General features: G+C 42.7%; 1 pseudogene; it reads right to left on the bottom strand.

Moving 5' to 3' along the window:
* Nucleotides 1-878: 878 nt before the first annotated feature.
* LOC143615169 (receptor-like protein EIX2) lies at nucleotides 879-3648 on the bottom strand (annotated as a pseudogene).
* Between the last annotated feature and the right edge of the window lie 16199 nt (nucleotides 3649-19847).

Below are 19847 nucleotides of genomic sequence, written 5' to 3'. Positions count from 1 at the left end.
GCGTTATTGCTTTACAAGTTGTAAATTGTGCATTAGACGGTTGGACCGCTCGCATGGTTTCTCTATTCTAGATACACGTAGGGGCGTAAATGAGCCGGTTCCAAGCCTGACTAAGCTTGTGTTTGGCTCGTTTAAAGCCTTATGTCTAAAGTTTAAGCTCGGTTAGTGACTGCTTTTACTAATATTTTTTTGTTATAAATTATTTTTAATTTTGTATAATAATAATAATAAAAAAACTTTAAATATTAACTAATTATATATAATTTTAGTTATATATAGTAGTATTTATGTAGGTATTTATCATTTTATATAAATAGTATTTACATTACTATTTTTTTATCTGGGTTAAATGCATTAACTTCATTTTCTATATAATCTTTGCAACCCGATATTATTATTTGAGAAGGCAGTCATAATTTGTCATGGCCTCTCTTGTCTTTCATGGTTTCAAATGCGGCAGCTCCGGAAACCCATAATTTCATTTTCTAAATAATCTTTGTGGAGATTTGTTGGCTTGATGCACCTCAAACATGGAATGCTTATTTGATATTTGATTGGCCTGTTTCAAATTCGCTGTTCGCTTGGCGAGATAATTGATGGGTGGATTGATAATGGCTTGGAACTAGTCATGGGAAAATTGGCAAATTAGTGAGTTGAGTAAACGGGTCGAAACAGGTAATTTTTTCTGTTCATGTCAAAACAGGTTGGCCAGGCTGGTTCACAGTTTCGGTTCATTACCAACAAAATTACAACGTTGTGAAATTGATATGCTACCTTACAAACATATTAACACCGCCTTTACCTAGAACATGATGCTGATATTCTTAAAAATTCTACACATTTCATGGTACCTCATTCGATCCTTAGGCTAGCAAGATTCAATAGAAGTAATACATTGATACCGTTAGCCAACTGTAAACATTTTCGAGAGTCTCAAAGTGCAAGCTCCCAAGTAGTACCATGAATCCAACAGCAAACCCTGGGCCAATGCCAGCATAAAACCACAAGCCTACACAATCATCTTCACCTTCATGCTCATCTACATGATTGCATGATACATCATTTACACCGCAACTCCTCGAAATTGGCGGCCCACATAGACCATTGTTTCCTTCATAAAAAGACATGTCATCTAGAGTCTGCATCTGATTTCCAACCGGAATTGGGCCAGATAAGTTATTGAACGACAGGTTCATGTAGCTTAGGAAGTTCAAGCTAGTTAAACTTTGAGGAATCCGACCAGACAACTTGTTCATCGACAAATCTAAGGATTCCAATTGCTTTAGATCTCCAATCATCATTGGAATCCATCCTTCTAAAACATTTCCAGAAAGATTCAAACCCTTAACCCGACAAGATTCGTTAATGCATTAGGAATTTCCCCAATGATATTGTTGTTTGAGAGTCTAAGGATGTAAGAAACTTTATTGTCTTGGTGTACAACAACTGCATTCCCTTCATGGAAGCCAAAATATTTTCTTCATAATATGACCTATAGTAATCTCTAGACCATACCATCGAAGTCGTGATCATCATGCAACTTAAATTACCAAGGCAACGAGGGATCGTCCCTGTTATGTTATTATGCGCCAAGTTTAAATATTGTAGAGCGCTGAGTTGACAAAGCTGTAGTGGAATATTGCCAGTAAACTTATTTGATTTGAGATTCAAAATTTCAAGGTTAGATAGCTTTTCACCAATCCAGAAAGGTATAGTACCCATGAACAAGTTGTTCCCTAAATCCATAGTAACCAGATTCGTCAAGTTTTGTAAGGACACCGGAATACCCCCCTCAAACCTGTTGTTACGAAAGTGCATCGTGCATAGATTTTTAAGAGAACCCAATGAACTTGGGACAACACCACTTATGTTATTATTAGTAAGAACTATCACAGTTAAATTAATCAAGTTCCCTAAACATCTAGGAAGCCTTCCAGAAAACTTATTTTGTGACAAATCTAAGATCTGGATGCTAGGAACCTTGCGTAGATGTACCGGAATTTTTAGAGAGATTAACAACTTCCAAACTTGGGTTCATTTCATTTGTTTGAGGAACATGTCCCGAGAGTAAGTTATCTGAAAGATCTTAATATTTCACATTTGATGGAAATGTAACTAGTGATCCCTCAAATTTGTTTTGAGTTCATCTTCAGGATCTTGTTACTACTACTGCTAAGAAATCGTAGCAGTTTGCCGCTAATTTGGTTATTGGACAGATCCAATTCAAGAATACGAAACGATATGTTCTCAAACCACTCTGGTATTGCATCTCTAATACTCGAATTTGAAAGATCCAACCTTTGAAGATTTTTCTGTGATTGAAGCCAGTTCGGGAAGTGGGGTCCGATGTTGCAAGAACTTGCAAAAAACATTTGAAGTTGAAAGGGAGGAATCCATCGAGAGTTGAAATTCAATGCAAGCGGATTCGACGACAATGCCAAATAATTCAAACTATTTAGCTTGGTGAAGTGAGTTTCAGAAAGAACCCGGGCAAATGAATTATGGGAGACATCTAGATTCTTTAGCTTTGAAAGTTGCCTAAGACTCATGGGAATGTTCCCACTCAATTGGTTATGATTAAGATACAAGTCTTCTATCCGCAAGAATAGTCCAAGGCTTGCGGGAATAGGACCATAAAACATGTTTCTTGAAAGGCGCAAACGAATGAGGCTGCTCAAATTAGACAACATATCTGGCATCGAAGTATCAAAGGAATTGGACGAGAGGTCGATGGAAGCAAGAGCGTTGAATGTTCCAAGAAAGTCAGGAATTTTACCATGGAAGTCGTTCAAGTGAAGGTTAAGATGCACGAGGCTTGTAAGGTTCGATAACCAGATAGGAATGGTGGAACTAATGCCATTTATTGAAAGGTCTAGTGAATTAAGAGACGTAAAATTGATGAATTTAATGGAAGGGCTATCGATATTAGACCATGCTAGGTTTAAAGTAAGCAAAGAAGTGAGCATTTTAATTGGATGAAACCAATCAACATGCTTACCAATGGCTATACCTGATAAATCCAAGTGTCATAATGACGGTACTGAAGACACCCATCCCAAATCGTCCATGATGGACATTTCTGCAAATTTAATAGAACGGGTGCCGCTCTTATGGTCTTGATAGGTGTTATCTAGGTCAAAACTATTCCTGAGATCAAGATATTGTAACCTTGAGAGGTTTCCAAGATGTTGCAGAACTACACCGTCAAAACCTGAGCATGACAAGTTAAGATATTCCAAACGTTTGAACGATCCTAGGAATTCCGGAATGCTTCCTGAAACCATTCATGCTCAAGTCCAAGTAACGCAAATGCTTCAACTTCCGTAACGAAGGACTCAACTCACCCTCGAGCAACATGTGATTTTGCATAATCGTTTCCAAAGACACCGAAGATCGAAGATCAAGTTTGACAACATGACCATTTCGGCTGTCACATCTAACTCCATGCCAATTACAACATTCCATCCCTCTCCATGTTGACAAAAGATTAGATCTGTCTGTGAGGCTTTGTTTGAATACTAGAAGGGACCGCCTCTCCCTTTCGATACATGTAACATTTGAAGAAGCCATACTCATGGTGTTGCTGCTTGTGCCAAATCTTTGGAAGATGAGGATTGTTAAAATGACAAGAAAACTGCTTTCCATTTTGGAGGATGTATTCTAGTGTATCATAAAACCCTTTTTGTAATGCAAAAAAGTATAAATAATAATAATAAATACTGGACATGATTTTAATTTCTAAATTATAAGAGCATCCGAAGACCTGATCGGTTTAGAGTTTAGAGTCATCGGTTGGTGGTCACACTAATTAATAATCATTGGTGGACTTTGATTTGTAGCTGTCCATTGAAACATTTGCCCAAGGTTTGAACTCCAGTACGTTGATTATCACTGTTAAATTAACAGATATACCAGTCGATTAATTCTTATCTGTATAACTTTGTAATCACAGTTTTATATAAACATTGTTTGTCTTTTAAAAATATCACACATCCTACTATCTATCTATATCTTTATCTTACTTACAAACCCTTATTGTTTTCTAGTTCTTGATTTTATACACTCATAAATAAAATTATATAGATTGATAGATAGTAGCCTTCTAATTATAAAGGGTCACAATTCCTTTTATCAAAATTTTCTTTATTATAGAGATTACAATGAGGAGAAAATATAAGTTTAGAGGCTCCAAGACCTGTAAATGAACCGCACATTCAGTGAACTGTTCTTGAACCGTTCGACGGGAAGTTAGTTTATTTAATAAACGAATGAACATGAGCACGTATATTTGTCCGATCAAGTGTTCGTTTATAGTTAGATGAACAAACACGAACATAGACATACCCTTGTTTGTGTTTCGTTGATTTGTTTACATGTCTAGAGGCTCCAATATAAATGTTTTTATAGTTTGATAAGAGAATTAGAGTTTAGAAACTTAGATTTGGTTTACATATGATGTGGGTAGGCCATGTAGAAGCAAGTTGGGCCGACCTAGGTAAGAAGGCCCAACATAAACTTCACAAAGAAGAAAAAAAGACCGGCGTGGTCGTTGGCCGATGTGGTACAGTACAGAGCCGGCTAAATTTTTTTAACTATTCTCGAAAACAACCTCTAACGTAACATACAGAAAGGGAAAGGAATAAAATTTCTTTTTACATAAACTAAAAAATGGTTTACTCGACTCCACGTGCTAAAATTGGCGTAGTTATTTTTATTTTTAATTTTGCCAATTTACTAATCAAACAAGATTTGATGTTATGAATCCATTGTAATACAATGAAGTCGATCTTTTGCCAAGATGCAAAAGTCGGATCATCCTTCTTTGGGGATGGAGTGCCATTAATGTGGAACAAGACCTCGTATCCACGAGCATGTAGTTGAAATTTTGCCCATGAAGAGTAGGAAACTTTCTTATCATCCAACTCACGAACTTTATGTTGGATGCTTGAGACAGTATAGACAGGGTGGAGTGGGTGACACGTTTTGTATGTCACTTGTCATGGAAAACAAGCTGGGTGACCAAAGTCGACAATGGGTTTGACAGAACCGGTTTAGGATTTGACGCTTGATACCATGAAAATACAAAACTCGATGACTTGTTTCATCGATTAGCATCAACGCATATACAAATAGCTTAACTTACAAAGAGCAATCTAAGGTAAATAATAAGTACAATAATTACAATAATAAACATAATTTTATTTACATAAATAGTCGTTTGATTAAGAGTTCCCAAAGGGACATTTTAGTGGGAAAATGGTGTATTCCCCAACCAAGTTGTTGTAGTTACAAATCGCAAAGTGCATATATGCTCATTTTAGGTGTACAACAAATACATAGTAGAAAACGTGTGTTTGCTGGTAAAAAGAAACAATTTTCCACTTTATCCTAACTTTCTACTTCATATCAAGTCTCTTTTTGGCCTCAATTGTAAACAATTTCACTTTAAAGTGTAATGTTGTGATTTTGTCTATGAAGAGATCTTTCAAATCTGCTACTTTTTCTGCACCTATAGTTTTCGTTTATTTTCTCCAGATTCAGTCAAAACCGACCAAATTAACCGATCTAGCCATGATCGGCGGTCTTCGGTTCAAGAGTTTCCATGGTCTTGATATCGGTTCGGGCCTTTCAGTCTCATCCGGTTCAAGTCCCATGAAATCATTACATTTTTTCTATTTGTTCTTTTTAAAATATTAATTTAATTAAAGAAATATCATTTACTCCCTCTCCACATAGTTCAAAACTGAACAACAGTCCAACAAAAGCAAATCTACTTAGGATCATCGAGAAAAGAAGTGTACTATAGAACAATGGAGAAACACCCAGGGGGTTGATACTATCTAGTATCTACAAACAAAAAATTGTTTTGCACCCTGTACCACGAGTGGATGGCTTTTCTAACCCTTACTGAAGAAACGTGGATCGACTTGCTAGTAGACGATCAACTTTCCTCGGGTATGAGTATGCTATATCACCGATGGTTTTCCGGAGTATGAATTCTTCCACCTACAAAACGAGCAGCACCGTGAACTTACCCTTCAGAAAGGGACAGAGGGGTCCTCTTTGGGGTAACCCTCCGGTGTGAGAATAAGATATTGTAGGAGAAGATAATAATAATCTGAAAGTGAGTAAGGAATTAGAATGTATTTTCTTGCTTACCTCCCCTTGTGGAGGTGGTGTGGTATTTATAGTGTTAGGGTTTCCAATGATTGGGCTCAGACCCAATTAGGGCCTTTTTGGCCTCCTCCTATTGTTTCGCGCCACGTGTCCTTAGGACACCTGGTGCTTTTTCATTGATTATTCTCTGACCAAGGTATTTCACCTGACCCATGTGCAATCACGTGGTAGCACATGGGTTTTGCTGAGTTGTCCACCCTTCATTGGCAGCTGTCAACATCAGCATATTCTTTATTCCTTAAAGGATACCTTCTGGAAGGTTGTCTGATGAGCACAATCATGGTTGTCCTTATCCTGATTTGGATAAGGACGTGGTTGACTATGTGCATGTGTGATATGCGCCTATCCTGGGGATGCGCGAGGTCTTCTCTTTATTCTCACGCGCAGATGTTTCATGCACAAGCATATGTAATATGCGTGAGCATATGTGATATGCGCCACGCGCAGATGCGCCACGCGCAGATGTGATATGCGTGAGCATATGATGCGTGAGCGTATGTGATACGCGCCACACGCAGATGCGCCACGCGCAGATGTGATATGCGTGAGCATATATGATGCGTGAGCGTATGCGATACGCGCCACACGCAGATGCGCCACACGCAGATGCGCCACGCGCAGATGTGATATGCGTGAGCATATATGATGCGTGAGCGTATGTGATACGCGTGAGCATATGTGATATGCGTGAGCATATGTGATATGCGCCACGCGCATAGGTTTTGGCTTTGTGTCTTCATGACATCCTGATTTCAAGCCTCTTGTCTATATCTTGTGGGTTGACCCGCCCAGCTCGATGTTAAGGCGGGTGCATACCTCTTCAAGCCCCCCCAGTCTAATGTGTGTCTTGTCTCGCGCGAGCGAGGTAAGATAGATATTAGACTTAATAGTTTGCTCTTTTAATAGGGTTTGTCTTTTCTTTTTTATTTCTCATATGTGCGTTGCGCGAAATTCTATCCTTTTGGTTGAAATGAATCGTCCATGTACGTGGTTGGTTGGTGCTGACATGCGTCAGAGATGGAGACGTTATGTGTCAGACTTTTCGTGTGCTCGAGGTGCTACAGTGGCCTTTCATGTCTCCTCATACAGTGTTAGGAACACGTGTCGCGCTCATGTTGGCCTGCACCTGCGAGTGGGGGCGCGTGAGCGTAACTCTGATCAGTACCTGTTTCTTTCTCTCTCCTGGGCCTATAAAAGCAAGCCTTTTGAGTGGTTTTTCTTCATCTTCATTGTTATTTCAGAGCTCTTTCTCCTTCAATTTTCATTCTGATTAAGAGCCTTTGTCTTTTGCTTCCAGATTTCCGTGCTTAAAGTAACCGCTGTTTGATTCACAATTGTATGTCTGATAACCCAGACACCACAATTTCCCCCAGCAAACACCGTGTAAAATCATTAGTTATGTCCACTTTGAAGATGACCGGCAAGGGTAAACGGGCTGCCAAGGCCTCGTCGGAGGAGGTGGGGAAGAACAAAACAGTGAAGAGATGGGATGAGATTCCCTGCAAATTGAAACAGTCTGACTTCGACAATCTCGTCGCCTCTCAGGGTTTTCTCCCTGAGTACAGCTGTCTGCTCCCGGCGGCCGGGCAAACGGCGGCAGATTCGCCCACCGGCTATATCTCTTTATACTCTCACTTTTTCACTCACTGTAATCTTCGTCTCCCGATGACAAGGTTTATGGGTGCGCTCCTTCAGTTTTATGGGATTCACATATCCCAAGTCCATCCTTGTGGACTAGTGCGCATGACTCATTTTGAGTTCATGTGCAAAGCTCAGCGCGAGGAGCCCACCCCTCGGCGCTTTCAATATTTTTACAAGCCAAAAATCCAAGATTCTTGGTTCTCATTCATACCGCGCAGTCAGAAGGTTAAGTGCTGCACTGTTTCCTTCAAAAGCCTTCATGACTGGTCTGAAATTTTTTTTTTATATTAAGGCTGGTGTGATTCCCATCCGCATGACCATGCGCGCGATCACTTCTGTGCCCGCGGATGAGAATGTTCTTAAGAACCCAACGGGCGCATGGGTTAACAAGTTAACTGCTGAACCATCCCCCGCCAAGAATATTTGCGAGGAGGCGCTGGTGGGGGTTGGTAGGAGCAAGAAGTGGACCAACAGCGCGACTGAGCCTGTCGTCCAAGTTGATGGCTTAGGTGAGTTATTTAGCTCATTGCATTATTTCTGCGCGAATATAATTCGTTTTGCTGATATCATTTGTCTTGTTTTATGCAGTAAGCAAGGAATACGTCCACGCCGCCTATGACGAGCATATGGAGGGTGGCTCTGTCGCGCTGAGCGCTGGGGAAGTTGCTTTCCCCGATCGCTTCGATGATATGTTCATCCCTGTCGATTTAGGATTTTGCTTTGACAGCGATGCGCCTGGTAAGCCTTTGTACTTATGCTTATGCCTTTAGAATACCAAATTTGGTTAACATTTCTGTCGCACGTATTGTAGATGCGCTTGAGAACTATGAGTTGGAGCTTGCGGAAGAGGAGGTAGAGGAAGAAGCTGAGGTGCCACAACTCAAGCGCAAAGCTAAAGGCAAAACTGGCGCATGGGCCAGTAAAAAACAGAAGAAAAATGATGCCCCTGTTGCCCAGGATCCTCCTATCCAAGCGAAGGGACTTGAGAAAATCAAGGGATTTACTTCCAAGTTTTCCTCGTCTTCTTTGCCTCGAGGTGTGGGCAATCCTCCCGTCCACACGAGGTATGGTGCTGCCACCTCATCTCTTCGCGCGGCGGACAAGGGAAGCGGCGCTGTGCCTGATGTTTCATCTTCTCCAACAGGTATACTTTGTTTATATTTTGTGGTTTTATGAGCGTGATTCCAATAGAGTTATTGATGAATCTTTGCTCACTCAAATGTTTGTAGAGCCGGCGACTTTGGTGGCTCAACCTCAGGCGCAGCAAGGTACCGAGGCTGCGCCGAAGGTTGCTTTGAAGTCCCTGTTTCTCCTTGTTGGTTTTTTTATAGGAATTATTGCTGGCACACAAGCTGCTGGTGGCACTGCTGGCGTCGGAGCCGGCGCCGTTAGTTCTGCTCCTGCTCCAACAAGCACTGAATCTCCTCTCATTGGGATTACTAAGGAGCAGGAGACTATTTTACGCGCTGATCTAACGGCGTCAAGACCTCCCTCACCTCCTCCTGCGCGCAGCCCTCCTCGTGAGACTGTTTTTGATTTTTCCAAGTCGCAGGAGAAAAGACCTGTTACAGAGGATGATGAGGAGGTCAATTTTGAAGATTCCGATGGTGGCCGCGCAAGCCCTGTAGCGCCACGAGATTTCGTGGCGCAGCCTTCTTCTCGTGGGGCTGGCGCTGACTTTTCTGCCGGTTCTCCGCAGGTATAAGTTTGTTTTTCTCCGCTGTGCGGACTTCCAAATTAGTGTCTAGATAACTAAAACGTTTCTTTTGCGTTGCTTTGTGTTTGCAGGAAGCCGATCACATATACCGCCCGAGCTGGAATATTACTGAAGATAGCTCATTTCAATCCATGGGCGTGTGTGAAGACTTCTGGGCTCACTCTGTGCCTCCGGCTGAAAGGAGGTTTCAGGAGGACCGCGCTCGCGTGGACTTGCTCAACGACCACCTTTTTGCTGGGTCTGCGTACTTTGCTGCCTCCCAAGAGCTTCGCAATGTTATATAAAAGTGCGTGATGCCCTTGCGGAGGCCAAGCAAGAGGCTAAGATTTCTGCTTGGAATCTTTCTGATGCTCGAGAGAGAGCTGAGAAACTCCAAGCAGAACTTAGCGAGAACCGAGCAAGTGCCAACGCTGCCTTTGTGAAGCGCGGGCATGAGCTGCAGGCTGCGCGGGAGAAGCTGCAGGCGGCAGAAGCGGATGCGGCCAGGTACGCGCGCCGAGCGCGTGACTTGGAGTTGGAGGCAGAGGCGCGTGATCAAACTCTTGTGCAGGCTAACACTGACAAATCTTTATTAGAGAGTGAGGTTGCGCGCCTGAAGAAAGAGCTCGATGCTGTGCGAGCAGAAAAGAATGAAGCCTTGGCGGCAGCAGCGTCTGACAGAGAAGAGCTCGATGCTGCGCGAGCAGAAAAGAATGAAGCCTTGGCGGCAGCAGCGTCTGACAGAGAAGAGCTAAAACAAACCAAGGAAACTGTTGAGTTGTTAAACTCTCAGATTCCTGCTCTTGAGACGTCTGTTTCTTCCCTCGCGCAGGATCGTCAATGGCTAGTTTCACAGGGTGTGACTCGTTGCGCTTATGCGATGAAATACTCAGACGAGTTTCAGACCCTTGTGATGGATTGCAATGCTGCGTCGCGCTTGGTGGGTCGAGCTAAAGGGTTTAAGGATGGCTATGAATATGGCATGCTGAAGAAGAATCCATCCGACTACCCTTATCAGCTCGACGTTGTCTGCGCTGACATGGCCGAGGTGGGGGAGAAGTATTTGAATACTCCAATTCCCATCCTTGAGCAGGTATTTTAACCTTAATGAGTTTACCTTGACTTATTTTCCTAATCTTTTGTACTCATACTTTTCCTTGTGACTTGCAGATAGCCGCGCTTGCTGACCAGCCCGATCATGGCGTGCTAAAGAAATTACTTGACGAATGTGAAGGGACAAATGGCAGCGATGATGGCGCGGGCAATGCTGCCTCTGCTAGCGGCTCTGGCGTGGCCAAAGGACCTACTCCTGACACTATCGTGATAGAAGACGACTCCATTCAAGACGAACAGCTTGATTATGGTAAGTTTGGAGATGACGAGGAGCGGGCTGCGCCAGATGCTGAGGGAGGAGGTAATGATGAGGGCGATGAAGAGGCTGATGTTGATATAGAGACTTGAAAAGCCCTTCATGTTTTTTTTTTGTTTGTAGTTTTTATCTCATCATTTTGTAAATTTGTAAACTTCTATGTTTTGGAATGAAATTTTGTTTTTCCCTTATTCGCATCTTGCGCATTCCCAATTCATCTCTTTCTATTGCATGTGTTTGCTTGTTGAATATAAGATATGCTTGCACATTGAAACTTGAACAAGGTTGTAAGGAAATTATTTTACTTAATCCTTGTCATATTTCAAGTTATTTTGCAATATTCTGAATATGCTGACACGTGCCTTGGCATTTCATTATTCCTCTTTTGCGCGACGTTATCGCGCATTTGTTATAGGGAATTATGAATGAGTTTTTTAGCCTTTACGTGTCAGTATGTGTTACTCTGATATCCATTACAATCCCATGCGCGACCTCGACCGAGACCTTAACAACTATGTTTTGGCATGTGCTTTGCCTTAGATGTGCTTAGGTATTTTTATGGTTTAGCTGCGCAGCATGTAGGATGGATGTTGTGAGTAATTTGAGCTAAGGCTCGTATTATTGGGCTAAGGCCCTGAGCTAAGGCTCATATTATTGGGCTAAGGCCCTGACGTTTTAGAGTTAAAACTCGTTAACGCGTTTGAGCTTGAAGCTCGCGCATGTATGTTTTACTTCGTTTTATTTTTAGTTTGATGTCAATACAATGTTGTCATATTGCTCAAAATTAATAAAGGGAAGTGTGAAACATGTATGCAAAAGGTAATAGAACACACATTAAGAGAAAATAGAGCGCATCATTATTCATAATGGCTTAAAGGGCCTTGATTACAAACTTGACAACTTTTACATGAAACATTTTCTAAGCTGTGCTGCGTTCCATGTGCGCGGGATCTTCTTTCCATTCAAATCTTTTAAAGCGTATGCGCCTTTTCCCAATTCTTCCGAGACTTGATAAGGTCCCTCCCAGTTGGGAGACATCTTTCCCGGGGGTATTGCGCGACTAGCTTCATTGTTCCGAAGGACAAAATCATTCTTCTTGAAGTGGCATTCTTTCACGCGCTGATTGTAATATTTTTCTAGTTTTTTCTTGTATTTGGCTTCACTGATGATAGCCGCCTCTCTGTGCCCTTCAAGTAAGTTGAGATCCAACCTCCTTTCTTGCTCGTTGTCTTTTTTACTCATCATGAGCACTCTATAGGATGGGCATCCAATCTCTGCTGGAATCATAGCCTCTGTTCCATAGGTTAGGCTGAACGGGGACTCGCCATTGCTGGTTTTGCTTAATGTCCTGTGCGCCCACAGGACATTAGGTAACTCCTCGACCCATGCATGGGATTCTCCCTCCAACCTTTTCTTCAGCCCATTCAGCAAGCTTTGGTTCGCGCGCTCCACTTGGCCATTCCCTTGAGGGTGGTATACTGAAGTGAAGACTTGGTTGATGCGCAATTCCTTGAGCCAACTGGATATCTTCCTGTCAGTGAATTGTTTGCCATTGTCGCTCACAATTTCCATTGGCAGGCCAAAACGGCATATGATGTGGCTCCAAATAAATTGCTTCATTGCCTCGGCTGTGATTTTAGCTAGTGGCTTGGCTTCAACCCATTTTGTGAAATAGTCTACTGCCACTACCAAAAACTTTACTCGCCCCGGCGCTTGTGGTAGGGGACCCACAATATCGATTGCCCACTTGTGGAAAGGCCATGCGGAGGTCACCGGAATCAAGTTGTTCTTTGGCCGCATGGTGTTTGGCGCATAGCTCTGACACGCTTTGCATTTTTGGATTTCTTTTAACGCGTCCAAGTACATGCCTGGCCAATAGTAACCTGCGTTCATTGCCTTGGCAACCACCATGCGCAGGCCAGCATGTATTCCACAGATTCCTTCGTGTATCTCTCTGATCACATAGCTTGCTTACTCAGCATCCAGGCATTTCATGAGCGGTCCAAGATAAGAGCGTTGATATAACGTACCATCAAGCAGTTCGTAGTTCTGCGACTTGTGTCTTATCTTCCTCGCCTGTGCGCGATCGTCCGGTACCTTTCCCTCCTTCAAGAATTCCATTAATGGAGTTATCCATGATGAAGGTGTTGTATGAATTACAAGGACAGACTTCGCTCCCACCGACGGGTTGCTCATTACTTCCACCCTGACATCTTTGCCAAAGTGATCGAAGCTGGTTGATGTCATCTTGCTCAGCGCGTCGGCAGACTTGTTTTCACTGCGCGGAATATGTATGATTCTGAAGAAGTCAAATTGCTCGGTGAGTTTCTTCGCCTGCTCTAAATACAGAGGCATAGTGTTCTCCTTGGCATCATAAAGGCCATTGACCTGTGCTGCTACCAAGTATGAATCGACATGAGCCTCTAACTTTTTAACTCCGAACTTGTGCGCGATGCGCAAACCAGCCAGCAGGGCTTCATACTCAGCTTCATTGTTGGTGCTCTTGAAATCCAACCTGATTGCGTAAGTATACTCATGACTTTCTGGATCCACCAGTTTGAGGCCTGCGCCGGACCCTTCGTTGTTTGAAGCTCCATCAGTGAATAATCTTCAAACATTTTCTTCATTATTGGCTTGCGGAGGGTCTACTTCGCGCTGAGCCTCTTCGACTTTTCCTTCAGGGATTTCTGCAATGAAATCAGCTAAGACTTGTCCCTTGATTGCTGGACGAGGTTTGTAGGTGATCGTGTGCTCCCCTAATTCCAGCGCCCATTTTGTCAGCCTTCCTGAGAGCGCGGGACGTCACAAGACTTGCTGGATGTTGTAATCAGTCAGGACTTCAATGGGATGACCATTGAAATATCTATGAAGCTTGCGCGACGCATGTGTTAGTGATAAAACTAACTTTTCTATGATGGAGTAGAGCGTCTCAGGATCTGTCAGCACCCGACTTACATAATAGATTGGTGTTTGGATTCCCTTGCGATCCACCAACAACACTGCTCCAATGGCGCGCTCTCCTGCTGACAGGTACAACGTTAGAGTTTCACCAGGTAGTGGAGCTGTGAGCGCAGGCAGATTTATCAGACATTCTTTTATCTCACTGAAAGCTTGCTCGGCCTCAGGCGTCCACTTGAATTGGCTTTTCTTTAAGCAATTTCTCAATGTGTTAACGAATGGGGTAGATTTGCTTGCATGGTTCGCTAGGAACCTGTTAATTGATACCAATCTACCATTCAACTTTTGAACTTCCTTCATGGTGGATGGTGAGGGCATGTCAAGGATAGACTCCACCTTCTCTGGGTTCACCTTGAAACCATCCTTGGTGACCATTACACCGAGAAATTTCCCTTCTTCCACGCCGAATGTGCATTTGCTCGGGTTGAGCTTCATGTTTACTTCCTTTAGGCGCCAAAGGGTTTCTTCGATGTATTTGAGCATTTGTTTTTCCTCCCTGCTTTTAATCACCAAATCATCCACGTAGACTTCTAAGTTTCTTCCAATTTGCTCGTTGAAAACCGCATCCATGAGTCTTTGGTAAGTGGCTCCTGCATTCTTCAAACCAAAGGTCATTTTTGTGTAACAGAAAACACCATTGTCAGTTCTGAAGGCAGTCTTGTCCTCATCTTGTGGTGCCATTTGAATTTGGTGATAGCCCTTATAGGCATCCAGGAAACATTTGAGCTTAAATGGCGCCACAGAGTCCACCTTCGCGTCAATGTTTGGGAGGAGGTAACAATCTTTTGGACACGCTTTGTTGAGGTCCTTGAAATCAATGCACATTCTCCATGACCCATTGCTCTTCTTTACCATCACAGGATTGGCTTCCCATGTTTGGTATCGTATTGGGCGGATGATATTTGCGCGCAGTAGATCTTCTACTTGCTCATTCATGGCCCTTGCCTTCTCATCCCCCATGACTCTTTTCTTTTGAGCAATTGGCTCTACAGACTTGAATGTGTTGAGAGAATGCTGCGTTAGGTCTCGCGGAACCCCAGTCATATCGGAATGTTGCCACGCGAAGACCGATATATACGTTGTGAGAAATCTTTTCATTCTCACCCTTGTGTCATCTGATATCGTAGCTCCAATTGTGATTGTTTGTTCTGGGAATTTTGGGTTGAGAATCCATTCCTCTGGCGCGTTGTTTGCCATTGGAAGCTTCACTCTCCCTTCTCGCGGTATACTTGTTACTGCGCACAAATGATCCGGTATACAAATGTTACTCCTGTTGGTGTTGGGAACCCCAACGCGCCGTGCGCTGGTGACGGTATGACATTGAATTGGGCAATCGTTCCTCTACCCAAGATCATATTATGGCATGAAGTGGTGGGTAAGACCAAGAAGTTGACAATTTCAGCTCGCTTGTGTTTCTCATCCCCCATAGTTAGTTCGAATTGTATCTGACCTAGGGGGTGAATGATTTCGTTTGAGACACCCGAGATTGGTGCATTCACAATTTCGAGCCTTGCTTGGTCTGCTGGATCCAACTTCCTGAAACATTGCTCATACATGATGTCTGATTCACTGCCGGTGTCCACCAGGACTTTTGACACCTCATAATGAGCGATGTGTGCAGTGATGACTAGAGGACTGCTGATAGACGGGCCTCCTCTGATTCTTGGGAAGATTACTTGTTGCTCGCGCCAATCCCCTTGGACTCGCGCGCTTCTCTTCCTCGATCTTTGCCCTTGCCTTCCTCCTTCAGCTACACAGATTCTTTTGAATTTTTTACTGGCTGAGGCTCCATCTGGTTGTTCATTCTCTGGTCTTGGGTTTTTCACCAGGTGAGCCAACTTGCCTGATTTCACATCTCTTTCAATCGCATCCTTCAAATGGTGGCATGCATCGGTGTTGTGCCCTGTGGACTTGTGAAACTCACAATACTTGCTACTGTTTGGTGGTCCCTTATGGAGTAATGGTTTGGGGCTTTTAAACTGGACATTCTCTGTGCTTAACACTTGCGAAGGTGTTTTGGTGAGGGGAGTCCATATTCTTGGTAGAGGTCTGTTAGGCTCTCTGCCGCCTTCCCTCTTGTCACCTTCTCCGCGATTACGAATGTCTTTTTGGGGCTGGGGCGAACTTTGTTGCGCTTGCTTTTCAGCGGGAGAATAACTGGTTTGTTGCAACCTGGACCATACGGAGTTTTGTTTGCCCCTCCCTTCATTGTTGCGTGGTGCTTCTGTTTGATGCCCTCTATCTCTTGCTCTGTCTTGGGCAATTTGTTTTTCATTTCGCGCGAAGACTCGCGATGCTTCCATAAGCTTAGCCCAAGTGGTTGGCATGCCATCTCTGCTCACGAGAGCTCTGCGGAGTTGATCACTGCGCGCACCTTGTATAAAGGCCACGTGCAAGAGTTGTTCAGTGATACCTCCAATTGCATGAGATTCCTGATTGAAACGAGTTATGTAGTCTTCAATGGTTTCATCATTCCTGCGCACGCAGTGCATGATGTCATCGGGGTCGCGCGTGTGTCTGCGCTGCTGTACAAAGTGAGCCTGGAACTTCTCCAATATCTCTTCGAACCCATCGATTTGTCCTGTCGGTAAGCTTTCGAACCAGACACGCGCTGCGCCCGTGAGGCAGCGAGCAAACATGTGACACCATGTTGGCATCGTCCAGCTTTCTAGGTTTCCAGTGTTGTAAAAACCTTGTAAGAAATCATCTGGATCTGTTGTACCATCGTACTTGCCTAGACCACTTGGCATCTTGGTTTTGTGTTGAATAGGAGCCTTCGCAATGCGCTCAGTGAATTTTGAATGCTTCACCAAGATGGCTGGCCTATATGGTGTGGTTACGTCCACTTGCCCTCTCGTTTGTGGGTTGTACGGTGTGTATAGGTCCATATCAACTTTGGCTCCAGGCGCTATGTTTATGTGCGCGCGAAGCTGTAACCCTCCTGCATGAGTATCTCGCGTCTTCCTCATGCTGTGCACCTCTTCCTCATCACTAACATCAGCGTATTCGGTATGAACAGAGTGACCATCTTCCGGCGCCCGCGCCCTTTTTGTTGTTCCCTGAATGGTTTGTTTATCAAATGCGAGCCTTTGTGTTAAGTCGGCTAACTTTTTGTGTTTGACCAGCTCATTGTATTTGTCCATTAAACGCCATTGTTCGTTTATGAGCCATTCTTTAGGGTCATTGGTTTCAACTTCCGGACCCATTGGTCCTTTTTGTTTTGCACCAGTCAGATTTTGGAACGTGAGATCGTCTGGAGGAGTTTCAGTCTGGCTATGAGGTGTTGTGATGAAGGGATGGTTACTGGTGGTGCGCGCAGTATCACGCGGCGCCCTCAGAAACTGCTGTCCCTCATTAACATCCTCAAGCTCATTATCCTCCAGAACTTGATCGCTGTTTCGAACACCGGAAACCATGGTGAAGATTTTTAGAGAGAACTGATGAGATAGTGGTTTTGTTGCCGTTGTAACGTGGTCGTGGGTTCGAGTCCCACGGATGGCGCCAATGAAGAAACGTGGATCGACTTGCTAGTAGACGATCAACTTTCCTCGGGTATGAGTATGCTATATCACCGATGGTTTTCCGGAGTATGAATTCTTCCACCTACAAAACGAGCAGCACCGTGAACTTACCCCTCAGAAAGGGACAGATGGGTCCTCTTTGGGATAACCCTCTGGTGTGAGAATAAGATATTGTAGGAGAAGATAATAATAATCTGAAAGTGAGTAAGGAATTAGAATGTATTTTCTTGCTTACCTCCCCTTGTGGAGGTGGTGTGGTATTTATAGTGTTAGGGTTTCCAATGATTGGGCTCAGACCCAATTAGGGCCTTTTTGGCCTCCTCCTATTGCTTCGCGCCACGTGTCCTTAGGACACCTGGTGCTTTTTCATTGATTATTCTCTGACCAAGGTATTTCACCTGACCCATGTGCAATCACGTGGTAGCACATGGGTTTTGCTGAGTTGTCCACCCTTCATTGGCAGCTGTCAACATCAGCATATTCTTTATTCCTTAAAGGATACCTTCTGGAAGGTTGTCTGATGAGCACAATCATGGTTGTCCTTATCCTGATTTGGATAAGGACGTGGTTGACTATGTGCATGTGTGATATGCGCCTATCCTGGGGATGCGCGAGGTCTTCTCTTTATTCTCACGCGCAGATGTTTCATGCGCAGATGTGATATGCGCAAGCATATGTAATATGCGTGAGCATATGTGATATGCGCCACGCGCAGATGTGATATGCGTGAGCATATGATGCGTGAGCGTATGTGATACGCGCCACACGCAGATGCGCCACACGCAGATGTGATATGCGTGAGCATATATGATGCGTGAGCGTATGTGATACGCGCCACACGCAGATGCGCCACGCGCAGATGTGATATGCGTGAGCATATATGATGCGTGAGCGTATGTGATACGCGTGAGCATATGTGATACGCGTGAGCATATGTGATATGCGCCACGCGCATAGGTTTTGGCTTTGTGTCTTCATGACATCCTAATTTCAAGCCTCTTGTCTATATCTTGTGGGTTGACCCGCCCAGCTCGATGTTAAGGCGGGTGCATACCTCTTCACTTACATTACTATATGTTTGCAGTGACGGAACCAAATTTCTCATGTTATATATACGGTCTATATGAAACACGAAAGGGGATGGTGTCAGTTGTTCCAGCTTTCTTAATGTCTTATTTTATCTATTTGATTATAGTAAGGGTGTGTAAAACTCAATTTTGATTTTCAAAACCAATGAACCAAAACCGTGCTAGTACTACACGTTGTTGGTATCTTAACGGTTAGATCAGTTAGAATATATAGTTGAATATTGTGATCTATGTCTATGTGAAACCAAACCAAATTATACTTACTAGTTTACACTTGATCTGTAGTTATTCACTTATTTGCAATTTGGATCATCCTTAATAGCTTAGCTCGAATCATCTTGACCTCAAGTCGGAAATGCTTTACCAAATACATGAGAACTGTCTGATCACCACTTATTGTTACACTTAAGTAAAATATTTAAGTTGGAAAGAAACTGCTTATTATCTGTTATCAAGTTAAATTCAAGTCGTTCCTTTTGTCCACGCAATTTCATCTTCACACAAACAAACTAATGCAAAAACAACATTTCAAGAATAAAAGATATTTTCATTTTCTACTAAAAAGATTGTTCTATTAATTGGTTTTCGACCACATTTGAGTAGCATATGAGTTGATGTTCTACTCATATATATCTTTTAAGAATAAAAATATCTTATTCTTTTTAGTCTATATAACTATATTTGTTGACACGACTAAGTTAAAGTCGATTTTGACTAATGACATCATAGAAGTTTTGGTATATACTTATTTTATCTATCTAACAAACTTTATAATAAAAAACACATCTAATTCAAATAACATCAGATATGATGAACCCGAAATTTCCGACTAGAGTTCACAATAGCTTTTTCTTACATGCATCTCAACTAGTTTACAACCGACAATGTGAAAAAATAAACCGCAATACAAAAAAGGCATTAGATATCATTATCTATATAGTATAATTAAGAAGTTTGATGTCAAAAGATTTTTTTTTTGAATATTTTATTAGTTTTGTTTTGTTTTTATGTAAATCATTTTGATCTTTAACCAATTATAATATCTTGGTGTGTTGGTTGATGCTAAGTTCGTTAATGCACACTCTATGCAGGCTCGAGACACATATAAAGTAAAATTTCTTGATATTATTTTTTGTTATGTAGAGACTCCTACTTTCTTTGAATATCTATTTTTTGGTTTCTCTTTTGATTTTTTTTAGTTATTGTATTTGTGTTTTTTGCTTAAATATGTTAATATAAAGGTTTATTGGATTTTAATAATCCCTATTTATTTTATCGCCACTGGCGGTCCCAATTTTAAAAAAGTTGGCTGCCAATGGTCCCCCGTTAAAAAGGACTTAATGGCGTTATATTTTTTTTCCGAATTTCAAATTAATGTTTAGGGCTTTTGATTGGAA

This window comes from Bidens hawaiensis, unplaced genomic scaffold (assembly GCF_021521415.1).
Source record: "Bidens hawaiensis isolate Kalapana, Puna unplaced genomic scaffold, B.hawaiensis_p1.1 tig00002306_1, whole genome shotgun sequence".
NCBI lineage: Eukaryota > Viridiplantae > Streptophyta > Magnoliopsida > Asterales > Asteraceae > Bidens > Bidens hawaiensis.
Note: the sequence above shows the minus strand (reverse complement) of the source record. Positions and strands in the feature narration are given on the sequence as shown.